Genomic DNA, 14937 nt, shown 5'->3' with positions numbered 1-14937 from the left:
GGTCCATTGTTAAGTAAAATAAGGGTTATTTGAACACAAGAGCTGCCATACTGCTGCAGTCGACTTGGTAACTGAGACGGCTACTAAGTAACTAACCAGTGGGTAGGTGTACAGAGTGAGGACGTTGGACCAAGAGATGATTCTTGTCCGGGCAGGACGGAATGGGATGGAGTGAGATTTCATTAGCTACTCGGAGCAGCACATAATTTAAAACTTATGAATTGTTTATTTCTGGGATTTTCCATTTAATATTTTCAGACCCCAGTTGACCACATCGGAAGCAAAACTACAGACAAGGGGACTACTGTGCCTACCTTACCTCCCTTTTGAGAATGTTGAAAAATGCAAAATACTATACTAATAAATGTGAGCGCTCAAATATTTAGTGCCTACTAGTTTCTAGCAGTGCGCCAATTGCAGGAGATACAAAGGTGAAAAGCCACAGTCCCTGTCCTCAAGTTGCTACCATCTGGATGGATTGACAGACATTTCACAAGTTAAAGTATAAAGCAATGTCATCTGCTTACAGTGATGGAGACATGCATAAGGTTGCTATGGCAACAGCAGGGAGGAGTTGGAGGAAGAAGACCTCTTAGAGGGAGGGAGCTTTCTGGAGGACCTTCTGATATTCTTTCCCTCTTTGAGGTTATTTCTGAACAGTTACCTCCATGTGTTAGGTCGAACCATATGAAATTGTTTTTATCAACAGTTAAAAATGGTTGCATATTATCTAGTAATTAAAAATACCCAATGCCCTATTTTAGTAATCATACACACTCAGAGAGACACATTTCTGTTCTCCTTTCCCTAATATAGGTATATTCAGAAAATGTATTCACAGTAGAGTTGGTTCCAAACACACAGAAATATTGAGTAAAATGTGGATTTGTAATACCACATGCTGTTTAATCAGACTGAATGACAGGCTCAATTTTCAATACAAAGTTAATCCTGTTTTCATTAAACATAAATGTTATTTATGGAAAACAAGAGCCCTGCCGAAGCAAAAGGATGTCTCTTAGGGTTACACATTTAATATTTGCTTAGCATTGATGAGTTGAAACCAAGAGGCTTCTTTGGAACTTGATCATCTGCTTCTTTCCTTGATATCGATCATTCTATTAGATTTTGCTGCTAACAACAGCATAGGTAAAGATTCCAGTATTATTTTCCCACCAAAACAAGATGCCAGAGGAAATTACATACCACAGTTGAGTTTTTGACACAAATGAAAATGAGAAAATAATGAGTTGAGGCACATGCTTGTTAACGGGCTCTGGTTTACATGGAGAGGCAGCGGAGAGTGGTTTGAAGGGTGGTTTGAAGCAAGATGGACCTGGATTCAAATCCCAGCTTCTCCACTTGCTACTCTATAGACGTCAGAAAAGTTACATAAGTTAAATGTCTCAGAGTGTTAGTCTCCCTTATCTATAAGATGGAACAAATGTACCCACGCTGGTGAGTTATTTTAAGGATTATTAATTTATACAAAATGCAAGTATGTGTTAAATAAATGGTGGTTATTATAATGCCCCAGGAGCGGTAGTTACAATGGAATATTATGCTCTCGAAAGCGGTTTTGCTTTCTTCTTTGTTTTCAATTATTTTTTATTATTCTCACAATAACATATTGGCCCTGTCATTATTAATCATTAATAGTTTTACTTCTACAAACTCCCCTTTTCTATATTGCTAGACTGAGTTTATATTTATACTAATAAATAATTCATACTCTCTCGTACCTTCATTAATGCACTTACGTTATCTGTCTTGCTTCCCTTCCCTTGAAAGACTTCAACACGTTAAATTTATCCTTACTGTCGTTCTAGAGTTCTTCCCTGGTAGAGATCTCCATGAAACTGGAAACTGGGAATGGCAAAAAGAGCAGAGCTAGTTCAGGTTTTCTATGCTTGGCTCCTTGAGTTCTGGATAAATGCAGTCGTACTATACCCATTTCCTCTGGGTCGCGACGCGCAGTCATCCTCACGATGATGGATGGCCTACTCTGACACTTTGCATGGAGGCCTCTTGAGAATGGAAACTGTAGTTATAAAAGATTCATTGTTTCATCCCACAATCCTAACACTGTCACCTTGACACACAGTATCATAATGTCCGTTGACCCTGCTGGTCAGAAAAAAAAGAAGAAAATGTCTCAGGATCATCTAAGACAGAAAAAGAGTCTGGGATTTCTTTTTCATAGAATGCAATAACTAATGCCATCTTTAGGTCTGTTTTTCCTCTGGCTTCAGGGAATATGCTTTTGAAAGGCAGCCAAACCCTTCTGTGCTGGGGAGGTTCAGGGGTCACCAACTGAAGAAGCACATCCTGTTTAAAGACAAAACCATGAGCTGTGAGGGAATTGAAGCAGAGGGTTAGCAGGTGAAGGAAAAATTATGTGAACTTGCTACAGTGGGCAACTTAGCGAAGAAGATAAGATGCAAAAAGAATTATGTGTTAAGAAAAAACTTTTGAAGCCCAATTGAAACTATCACTTCATAAATCACCTTTTTTGACTAGTCGTCTTATTTCATCTCTAATATAATATATATACATATATACATACATATATATACATATGTGTGTGTGTATAGTGTGTGTGTGTGTTCTGTTTTAAAGGCTAAGTGACTTCTTAAAGTAAGCATTTTTGTGGGTTTGAGAATAACATACAAGCATTCTGACATTTAAAGACAAAATGTGGCTGATTTATCAGTGCCCAGGGAAATGTGACATGCAAATGATAACCTCCTGAATAGACAAAAAAGTGTGATTGAAGCATTAATAGAACCATAATTTCAGCATCACCATAATTGTAAGACGAATGCCATAGTTCAAACTTAAGTACTTTACACAAATGAAACAGGAAACAATAAAAAATGTAAAACATAGAGGAGGGCTCTTTTCTTGGAGATATGTGTCTTTACACTTAACTAATTAGTTGCTACTGAATGTTTTTGCTTTGCTCAGTGGCATGTGGTACATAAATCATTGCAATATGTTAAATGCAAATGGTTGTTAATAGAGGAACCATCTGCTGTGTGCTGGAGAGTTTGTTAAAAAGAATGTGGTAAACCTACTTTGGATAATGTTGAAAAACTCAAATACCAGATTTCTAAAACGAGCTGACTCTGTTAACCCCAACATTATTAATACCTCCCCTAGCCTTTTGAATTCCACACGTTCATCCCTAAACCCCTCGTAACACAGTCTCCACTTTTTCAACGCAACCCATTGGACACTTCTCAAGGCAGAAAATCCTACAGAGGCATCTCTCACGGCACAGAAACCTGCATAGTCCTAAAATCATGTTCAAGGATTGAGAACAGCCGATAAATAATCAGATGGTCCTCTCTAGAACATCTTTACGAACACGAATAAGACAGACCCTCCATTCTGTCCCTCCTGGAAGCTATTCCTTTATAGCTGTAGATCACTGGCAAGTTGCAGGCTGATGATGAATTGCTGTGGGTACCATCAGTGTTTGTAACCTCCACCTCCCGTAATCCACAACACTGTATTTCCCCAAAAGATCATCAGTGCAAAGGGGAGACATGATTTCTCTCCCAACATACTTTATTAGATGCTGTCACACGGCTTCCTAATAATATCCGCTGGACTCACCAGTGACAGTGTAAAACATGGGGAAATTAGTAATGGGACAGGAATCAGAGCCTTCAGGTTTCCAATGTCGTGCTCCACTTTCTGGAGAAAAGGGAATGCTCCTTAATCCTGCCCTTTCTAATCAGTTCCCGGTCAAGGCTGCTATCAGTATATTTAAGAGCCAGCTGCCATGATGATCTATTGCATTAATATCCATTGAAGATGTGCTCAAATGATGCGACACTCAAAATAGAACCTTGGCCATGAAGGAACAAGCTTAGAAATTAACCGTGTGGATGAAAATCTTCAGGCACACAACTTCACTGAGGCCAGATGTGATGTACGATCATTGGCCTCCTGCTAACTTGGTTTTCTCGACCCTACTTTTTTTTTTCCCCGTTTCTGTCCCCTGTTCCTCTCTATTTTGGCTTTAACAGTATCTGATTTAAGACTGTGCTTTTGGGTATTCGCCTGCGGGAGAAGAGGCTGCAGGAGAGCTCATTAGCCCAGCAGATATCTATCCCTGGATGAATTACACAATGAAAAGCTTGCTTCTGAGGGCCACCGAAGAGAGCCAGGGCTTTGTGGAGGTGGGCAACCCCGCAGTGCAATACAAGCTTTTTATTTGTTAAAAAGGGATTTTGTACTAAAAACATTTCCCTTTGTTTGTTCTCATGAAAAGAGGAGGCTCCTGAAAGCTGCAGGCATTTGATGACTCCATTTCAAAATGAACACTTGTCAGTTTCCAAACCACCGCTGCACTTGAAAGTTACACAAAACCATTCCGAGACGGGAGACTGGAGTGATAATCAAACGAGCCGTACCTTAAAGGCAAAGTGTGCTGGCTGTGAATCTGAGAAGCTCGAATATTGAATTGGGTTCTAACAACGATCTTGAGCCTTTACAAAGCCCATGCTTTAGATTCGAGGCCTGGAAAAAAAAAATTCTCTAATTACATTAGGTCGTCTAATTACATTAGTTTATTGAGCTATAGTACCACTTTGGTTCCCAGAATGCCACCGTAATTTAGTTTAGATTTTGTTACTTTTTTCCCCTCCAAAAGGAAAACTTTATCATAGAGGCACATTTATTGTTTTTAATGCTAATGTTTGGAAAAATTCACTAATTCATATTCCCACTTAACAAGGACAGGAGGATTGATTCTTTAAACCTACAGATGATATTTACCAAAGTTTTTATGTTTTTATGGAAATCTAAATGGAAAGTTTCTCTGATCCGAAATTATGGCCTGATTTCCTGGGGGTTGTGTGTGTGTGTGTGTGTGTGTGTGTGTGTGTGTGTGTGTGTGTGTGTGTGTTGTTTTGTTTTGTCGTTTTTTTCTAGGAGAGACAGGGTACCTAAGGAAATAGGAAGAGGCAACAAAAGCCAGCTGCCGACATGGCGTTCGTCAACCTTGAGCCTTTTGTGCAGAGAAGTGCATTTGGGTCATTACTGCTCTCCTTCCTGAAGGCAGGACCCTGCGGGGCCTCCCAGTGCATGCCGCTGACATTCGGTGACACACACCGCAGCAGGGAGGGCGTGCAGACACGTTCCATCTGTCGGCGCTTTAATTTTTTTCACATCCACTTGACGAGGTGTTTGTCAGCAAACTTGTCACTCTGTTGTGTTTTTGAGATTTGGGCCCTCTTCTTGGGCCCAAAGATGTCTTAGAGATGCAAAGAGGAATTCCAAACCTTCCCTTAATACTTTTTGATCCTGGCGATGTCCTCCATTCCAAAATACTTATTTCACTTTGGTTCTGAAAACTCCTCTGAGCCATAAAGTTGAAGCTGTCTAGGTAGGCGAAGGCAGGCGCTTATTTATTCTCCATTATAAGGACAATTTTTTAAACCTTCCCTTCCCCCTTTACAATGTGATATTCTGCTTTAAAACAGCAGAAAAAGCTGATTTGTGAATAAAATATCTCATTTTCTTTAAAACAGATCAAAGCAATATCTTTTATTTTGCTATCAGGAGAAGCAGTCTCACACCATTCAAACACTGATCTTCATGGGGTAGTTCCAAAATGTCATAATATTTCTGTCTTTCTAAGAAAGATAAGACTCAATCGTTCTGGGAGAATAGGGATCACCTTACGTTGCAAATCCGATCACGAAAATCTCGTTAAATGTTTGAGTTAGTCATTTATTTATCTGCGAATTAAAATCCAGTGTTCAAAAGCTTTTGGAAAATCTGGGTAGTTTCAGGTTTCTGAACTATACACTGCATGATGCCAGAATTAGGTATTAACAAACAAGGGAGCAAACATTTTAAAACAGGTTATGAGCAGGAACTGCTTGTTGTTATGTAATACTCAAAACCTCCAACCCTTATTGTTCTTCGTATGAACCCAAAGGAGCCCAGAGGGTGGTTTTCGAAGTTCTGCAGATCATGCTGGAAGGCAGCGTGCTCAGCTGGGCACTAGACAGTTGTATCCGCCGTGGCGTAGGAGTCACAAACACAACCAGGAGGGAAAGCAAGTGACTTTGTCATTCTCCTTCGAAATGGCAGTTTCCTGGAACGGCGATGTCAGATGGCATTTCATCTTGCTCACAGTGGCAACCCCATCAGCCCAGAACCACTGATCTAGAAAACCCACCTGCAGACCGATAACCGCCCTCACTGGCCATGGTCTAAATCCAATCTTTTAAGTGCCGTGAAGGATCTTTCCCCTCAACTAAACCCCATATGAAAAGTGTGCTCTGCCTGCCCTAGATTTCTGCTATCCTTTTCTTTTAAAAACTTTCTGAATCAAACTCTTTTCAATCCAGGATCATGCATCTGACATGGTGAGCCAGACTATCTCCTCGATTCCAGACCAAGGAGATAGTCTTCTTAGAACTGCGAGTTTTCTTGACTAATCTGGCTTCGACTGTGTAATTTGCTGATCTCTTTTTCTGAGAAGAGGTTTCCTGGAGACGCTCAGGCCTCAAGACATCAGAAAAAACACACATGAAAAGGACACATGCTAGATGCCTGGATTCGGGTTGGGGTCTGGAGTCTCTCTGCCTGTGTGGCTGATGTGTTGCGGTCTGACTTGCCTGGGTTTCATAAAGGAGAAAGGTCTGACACTAAGACATACTAAACAGCAGCCAACCTAGAGAGAGGTCAGAGGTTTTCTCCATCAGTAATACAGCTCTGGGAAAAGATCGCTCCCTAGACATTGACCCTATGAGGAAATTACATTTCTTTGACTCTGAGTATGAGTTTAGGACAGATGGCTGTCCAGAAGCAAAACGAGGCTTGAGTAAGCCATTTTGGCACTCTTGGAGGTTGCAGGCTGGAGCAAAAGATCGCTCATTTGAGAACAGCCTGGAGTCTGGGTGAAGGTTTGCTCTGCTCTGAAAGTGTGTTCCAGGGAGCAGCACAGACGCTCACCTGTGTGTGGCCCCTTCCTTTGATGACAGCGTGACTACACGGGCTGGGATGGCTGTTCGGGATCGAGAATACATTTCTCTCAAGGTGCACTCACAAATCTATTATATATTTAGATTTTTTTTTTGGCAAGTTTTTAAAAAAATCTTCAGAGACGTCAAAACAAGTGAAAAATTTATATCCAAGATAAAACGTTCAGTGCCTGGTTTAAAAAGAAGCTTTGATCAGGCTTAGGGGACCAGAATAGCATTTGGAAGTTATTGCAAGGCAATCTTTATTTAACACATCCCTTCCAAATTGCTTAGCTGTATCTTTAATCTTGTGCCCATAACAGCCAGGACTTTCTTATCTTGTATTTGCATTTGTAAAGAACCCACACACAGTAGGAGTTCAAAAAGCCACACTGCAGTCTCAGTATCCCCATCCCTGTCATCATCGCTTTCCTACCCTTGAAAAAAACAAAAACCTTCCTTTCTTTAGGCGTGTACTGACCCTGGAAAATGATGTAGCAGAAGCAGCCATAACATATGTTAGGGATAAATGGGAGAGAGCAAAATAAAAAAGAACAAGACAGAGCAAGCCGGAAGAGCAGTTTTAGAGTGAGAGCAGAGTGGCCACACCAGAGCTTCATATTACTTAGTGGTCATCTTCGTAGTTGGGTAGACTGGGTTCAAATCTATTTCTCCATTATCTGCTATCTCTGTAACTTAAGAAAATGCCTTGTCTCTCTGAACTGTATTTTCCACGTCGGTAATGTAGGAATAATAACTAGCCTCATGGGGTTCTTCGAAGAATTAGTATATAACATCCATCTCCTTTCCTTTTGATGTTCAGGGCTAATTCTGTCTTATATTGGGTTACTCTATATAAAACTCTCATTGAAGTTTTTATTTCAATGAGTATATCTTTTATTTCTACAGTTGCATCTTTTTTTCAAAACTGCCTGATCATTTTTGATAGTCTCCTATTCCCCACTTGTGTTTTCAAGTTTCTCTTTATTTCGTAAGGCTATTAAACATACATATTTTCTATTTGATACGGTTATTCCAACTTCTGAAGTCTTTGTATGTCTGTTTTTTTCTTTTAACTTTTTCCACGGATTCTCATATATGATAGTTTGTTTTCTATGAGCTTTGTGATTTTTTTATTCTTAGAAATGATAGTCCTCTACCTATAGCAATTCTTAAAAGAATAAAATAGGTTATCCTTTTTCTTTCAGGCACCTTGGGACAACATAGACCCAAGTCTATTTCAAGTTAAAATTTGTACCTTACAGTTTTCAGGATCATGCAAATAAGACATATCCAAACACCAGGACCCTCGACTCGAGGGCTGGGCCGTGAATGCAGAAATCAGATATGTGTTCGCTTTAACTGCTACCTAGAGCCAAGCCAAGAAAAATAACTTTCCTTGCCAACTGACCCTGGAGCATTTACAGGGAGCATGGCTGTGGGAATGACTATGTGTGTATGTGCACATACACATTAATTTACCCTTTCTCACCAGGACCTAACCCCTTCCGAGTTCCACCTTTATTCAGGGTTGACTTTGATCCACAGGGCTCAAGATCTTGTCCCAGAACCAGTGTAACTCCAGTACCACCACCAACACCTTGAGCTCTAGGCCACAAATCTACTAACTCAGTAGCTTCAATGCTTACCTGCTCTCCGAGGTTTCAGGGTTTATTCTTGACTCTCATGGATTTTCTATGCTCTTTTGCAGTCTCCAAAGTGTTTACTAAGTATTTTTAGATCTGGCATTGTAAGAAGGTTCTAGTGTGTTCTAGACTGCCATAATGGCAGAAACAAAAGTCTTTATAAATATTTTGGGCTATCTTCTTCACTAAAATGTAAGTACCATGAGCGCATGGTAGTCTATTCTGTTCACCTCCATAACCTCAGTGTCTAGAAAGTGTTCCTCGATCCTGGTTACACTTAGAAGCATGTCCAATGACTGTGTATCTGGCATGGAGCCTGACAGGCTTATTTAAAAGCTCTTTAGGAAATTTAAATGAGCAGAGAAGATTGAAAAACGTTGACCTAGAATATACCTAGTAAAGAGTATGTTCTCAACAAATGTTTATTGAATGAATTAATGAATTGTTAAGAAACCTCCCAAGGAAGAGTTGGGTTATTTTTTGAAGTGTGTCAAGTCATCGGAAAATAAGAATTCAGTCCTTTGGGAATTGGTAGACAAGGTAAATGCTGGGGAGGATTTTTCCTAGCCTCTCTTCTCTGAACCAATATCAGCAATTCCTAACCAAACAACACTTCTCAGGCCAACAATTAGGATTTGTAAGTGTCTTCTCTGGCAGGCCCCACCCCAGTCAGAATTGGATCCAGCAACTGCTGGCATAGTTTCCTTCCTAGGTCACAGAGCACCAGCCTACAGCATAACAGTGCTATTTGGAGGATGTTCTTTTCTGCTGGCCAGATCCATTCTAGTGGGTCGACCTCACTGAGTCATATCAACAAAAACAAATCTCCAAACTTGTGCTTAATTGGGCCAGAGAGAAAAGCATCTATGCAGTAAGCACTGGAAAGAAAAGAGGATAAAAATAATTCGAAATTATGACATCTTTTCTGGATACTTTAGTCCTAATATCTGTTTCTTATAAGTCTTGGGCTCCAGAATCTCCACACAGGTATATAAGCTTAGCCCGGTTTTAATTTTAACTACTTCATTTATTTCACAGATATTTTATAGTTCCTTGGAACTTGAAGTAATTTCATCTTTTACTTGACTAGTCTAATAGAAACAATTGAGAAATGACGAGATAGCCTGAATCGCAAAGTGAACACTGAAAGAATGAGGAGGGCCTGGCTTTAAAAGCTAACAGAGATGGAGAGGAACTGGGAAAATATATTTTTTTAACATAAAATATAAACATATTGCTTTTGTTAGCAGTTTTTAACACTTTGTTTTTCACAGTGACAACTGTCAATTATTTATGACAGGCTATATCTGGTCCTTAGCTTTTGAATTATATGTGATTATAAAGGAAAATATTGATTGGAAACTATTGAAATATACATGAAGTCAGTTAGATAGAATGTTGAAGTGGCACTTTGCTTCATATATCTAAGAACATTTACAAACTCTTAACAGTAGAATTTATAGCATTATATGTTACTCTACTATGTAAGTCAAATTACTTCTTCTAAATTTTTGACTTTTCTTAAATAATGGATAATTCCATTCAAATATATGATTAAGATTTTGAAATATATAGGATTTAAAATGAACTATTATTGTCTACGGCCATGCCACCCTGAACAAGCCCGATCCCATCTGATCTCGGAAACTAAGTAGGGTCGGGCCTGGTTAGTATTTGGATGGGAGACCAACTAGGAAGATTAGGTGCTCTAGACGTAAAATAATAAGAGATTGTAAGCTAACGAGGTCCTTGCAATCTGTAAGGTCAACTAAGGGTTGCCTCCCCTAAAGTAAGTAAGTAAGTAAGTAAGTAAGTAAGTAAGTAAGTAAATAAATAAATAAATAAATAAATAAATAAAATGAACTATTGTTGCAAATTCCATTTTAAACACTGTGAGAAAACGTGTGCATGTCTTGAGAATGCAACAGAGATTTTAGATACAACAATATGCAATATCTGAAACTAAATATCAAGGATACAGACTTTTCATTTTTGTGGGGAAAAATAGTAATTGGGAGAAAATATTACTCTCTTGACTACTAGAGGACCCCGATGTGATTTACAGGCATACCTCAGATATCGCCGGTTGGTTCCAGACCACCGTAATAAAATAAATATTGCAATAAAATGAGTCACAGACATTTTTTAGTTTCCTGGTGCATAGAAAATCATATTTACACTATAATGTACTCTATTAAGTGTACAAAAGCATTATGTCTAAAAATACAATGTACAGACCTTAATTTTAAAATATTTTATTGCTAAAAAATACTAACCATCATCTGAACCTCCAGCAAGTCCTAACCTTTTTGCCAGTGGCGGGTCTCACCTCAGTGTCAATGGCTGCTGACCGATCAGGCAGGGTGGGGTGCCAAAGGCAGGGGTGGCTGTGGCAAGTTCTTAAAATAACACGAATTTGCTGCATCGATTGACTTTTACGTTCACAATTTTTCTGTAGCATGTAATGCTTTTTGATAGCCTTTACCCACCGTAGAACTTCTTTCAAAACTGGACTCGACCCTCTCGAAGCTGCTTATCAGCTAAGTTTATGTCATATTCTAAATCCTTTGTTGTCATTTCAATAGTCTTTACAGCATTTTCACCAGGAGTAGATTCCACTTCAAGAGATCACTTTCCTTGTGCATCGATAAGAAGCAACTCCTCATCTGTTTTAAGTTTTATCATGAGATGCAGCAATTCGGTCCCATCTGCAGCACTAATTCTAGTTCTCATGCTGTTTCTACCACATCTGCAGTTACTTCCCCCACTAAAATCTTAAAGCCCTCAAAGTTATCCATGAGAGTTGAAATCAACTTCTTCCGAACTCCCAAACTCCTATTAATATTGATATTTTGACACTTCCTTTGAATCATAAATACTTGTAATAATATCTAGAATGGCAAATCCTTTCCAGAAGGTTTTTCATTTACTTTGCCGAGATCCATCAGAGGACTAACTACCTACATGGCAGCTACAACCTTACTAAATGTATTTTTAAATAATAAGACTTAAAAATCAAAATTACTCCTTGATTCATGGGCTACGGAGTTGACGTTGCATGACTGGGCATGAAAACAACATTCATCTCGTTGTACAGCTCCATCAGAGCTCTTGGGTAACCACGTTCATTGTCAATGAGCAGTAGTATTTTGAAAGAAATCTTTTCTTCTGAGCAGATCTCAACAGTGGGCTTAAATTATTCAGTAAACCATGTTGTGAATAGATGTACTATCGTACAGGCTTTTTGGTTCCATTTACAGAACACAGGCAGAGTAGATTTAAAGTAATTCTTAAGAGCCATAGGACTTTCGGAATGGTGGGTCAACATTAACTTAGCTGAAAATCACCAGCTTCATTAGCCCCTAGCAAGAGAGTCAGCCTGTCCTTTGAAACTTTGAAACTAGGCATTGACTTCTCCTCTCTCCCTATGAAAGTCCTAGGTGGATCTCCTTCCAATATAAGGCTGTTGCATCTACATTGAAAACCTGTTGTTTAGTGTATCCGCCTTCTTTAATTATCTTTGCTGGATCTTCCTGATAACTTGCCGCAGCTTCTCCAGCAGCACTTGCTGCTTCCTCTTGCACTTTTTTATGTTGCGGAGATGGCTTCTTTCCTTCTACAGCTTCCTCACCTCTCTCAGCTTTCACAGAACTGAAGAGAGAGTCTTGCTCTGAATTAGGCTTTGGCTTAAAGGAACAATGTGACCCATTTGATCTTCTATCTGGACCACTAGAACTTTCTTCAGATCATCATTTACGCTGTTTTGCTTTCTTATCATTCATGTGTTCGCTGGAGTAGCACTTTTAATTTCCTTCCAGACTTTCTCCTTTGCATTCATAACTTGCCTAACTGTTTGGTACAAGAGGCTGAGATTTCACCCTATCTCGGCTTTCAATATGCCTTTCTCACTAAGCTTAATCATTTCTAGCTATTTATTCTAAATAAGAGACGTACAATGCTTCCCTTCACTTTAAACACTCAGAGGCCATGATAGGGTTATTAATTGGCCTAATTTCAATATTGCTGTGTCTCAGAGAAGAGGGAAGCCTGAGAAGTAGGAGAGAGACGGGGAAATGGCCAGACAGTGGCAGTCAGAATGCACACAACATTGATCAACTTCACCATCTTATCTGGGCATGGTTCATGGCACCCACAAGCAATTACTATAAAAGCATCAAAGATCACTGATCACAGATCATTATAATAAATATAATAATAATGAAAAAGTTTGAAATACACCAAGAATTACCAAAATGTGACAAAGAGACATGGAGTAAGCAAACAGCTGATGGAAAAATGGTGCCAATAGACTTGCAATTTGATATGGGTTTTTAAATTTTTAACGTCTGTGATTCCCTGTGATTAATTAGAATTAATCAGTAGGAAACGGCCACTTACATATAGGTTTGGTCACAGGTGGGGGCTTTGTGTTCTTTTGTTGTGGATGAGTCTGTCAGTAGTCACATATTTCTTTATCTCCAATTAATTTGCTGCCTTCCTAGTGTTGATCTAGCCCACTGAAAATTTAGTCATCTGTTTTCAAAGTAATACCCTATGAAAAAAAAGCCTAAATTAGAATGTCTGTTTTAAAAATAATGAATTCTGAAAAGCACCTTAAGATGATAATGAAATCTTTCCAGGAAAAAAAAGGCAAAAGATTTTAGCGATATCTACAAGCTGATATTGCTTGAAAACACATAATTGAGCTGAAATTTGATAATATTTCTATCCTTTAGAGACTATAAACTTGCCATAACATCCTGCTGTGAGGACAGCTTTAGTGCCCCAGAAGTAAAAGAGTTTAGCTGTGATTAAAGGATTGAGGTCTGTGCCTTGAACTGACAGATTAGTTTTTGCTAGGTCTTCCCTGTTAATTCAAGGCTTGACAGCCCCACCATAAATTAGTCTAAATGATGGCAAACTCCTACGAAGCTTGTCATTGTCTTGCAAAAGAATCACAAAGTACAGTTGAAAATGCTGACATCTCTATTACAAAATGCTATTTCAACTTGGTGGAAACATGAACAGGGCTTCTAAAAACACAAAAAATTTCAGCCACCTCGATGCTGGGGAGCTCTAGATTTGGACACGGAGACTGAGCTTATGGGGAGAATGTGCCTGACTCCTGTAGTCACTGCTGTGAGCTTCCGTTTGTCTTCTAGTAACTCATGTCAATGTAATTACATCCTGCCTGCCCAATATTTCTCATAACTGAAGTTGATAAATATAAACCACAGTTTATGACTGTGAATCACAGCCTGAAGCAACGTGGCATGGACATTGATTGCAGAGAAATATAAATAGCAGATGATAATAGATTGACTCAATCTGAACCCTATCACAGACCAGTTAGGACGTCAGAGAATCAGAACCACTAAGATCAATCTTAGCTTCCCAGGAAGAAACCATACATGCAGAGTGGGCAGTTCTAGTTAGCAAAAAAAAAGGTTTTATATCTCATTAACCTTATTCATATTATAAGATGATTATTCCTCTGGGAATTCTCTCTGTCTGCAGACTTGAGAGTAGGTACCAGAAGTTAAGTGTGGTGTTTCCTATTTTCTGTCTATCTTTGGCAAGCCCCTCCCTCTACATTTCACAACTGTTCTTAAGTTTGGAGCTTCCTGTTTCAGTGATCAGCAAACCTACAGATGTTTTCATTTGCAGTAACTGTTCATATCATTAGGTCGCTAAGAATCAAACACATACGTTGTGCTCATTCACTTTCAGATCTTAAGGAAAAATATCAAGGAAGAGAAGACAAAAGAAAGGAAGAGGGAGAAGTGGGAATAAATATTTACTAGAAACAGTACTTTCCCCCCAAACTGACTACCATTAGGTACTGATTGGTACCTATAAATGAATTATTCATGTAAACCCAAAGAGGTCAGGCCCAAACTAGTCCCCAGATCTATTTTTTTCTTTTTTTTTGGTCAACACAATATTTTAATTGTTTTTATTTGAATAGCTTTTATGGAATCTAAACTTTCTGGATATCTGCTGCTCGTGCACCATACTTTGTTATCTTAGGGTACGCTTACCTGCCTGGCAACTGAAAGTGTTAGGGTTGTGACCCCTTGGTCTATACCAGCCAACAGAATGATTTGGAAACACTGACTCTTTAAAATGTTCACTGGGCACCTATTACATGCCAGGTACTGAACTTGACATAAGCAAAACAATAAATTTTCTAATTCCAGGCGGTGATACATACCATGATAAAAATTAGGGTAAGGGATGGAGCATGAGAAGGAGTAGCCTAAGGAGGCTTCTCTGAGGGCAGGATGTCAAAGCAAGAGCTAAGC

The 14937-nt window shown here is 39.1% G+C and overlaps 1 protein-coding gene and 1 pseudogene across 3 annotated transcripts in view; both read left to right on the top strand.

The window, feature by feature from the left end:
• NTNG1 (netrin G1) overlaps nt 1-14937 on the top strand; it is a 278672-nt gene that overhangs the window by 156202 nt on the left and 107533 nt on the right. The window lies entirely within an intron of this gene.
• On the top strand, nt 10229-10347 carry LOC118612991 (annotated as a pseudogene).

Source organism: Rousettus aegyptiacus, unplaced genomic scaffold, assembly GCF_014176215.1.
Source record: "Rousettus aegyptiacus isolate mRouAeg1 unplaced genomic scaffold, mRouAeg1.p scaffold_m13_p_17, whole genome shotgun sequence".
NCBI classification, from domain to species: domain Eukaryota; kingdom Metazoa; phylum Chordata; class Mammalia; order Chiroptera; family Pteropodidae; genus Rousettus; species Rousettus aegyptiacus.
The sequence above is the reverse complement of the archived record's forward strand: the minus strand, read 5'-3'. Positions and strand labels throughout refer to the sequence as shown.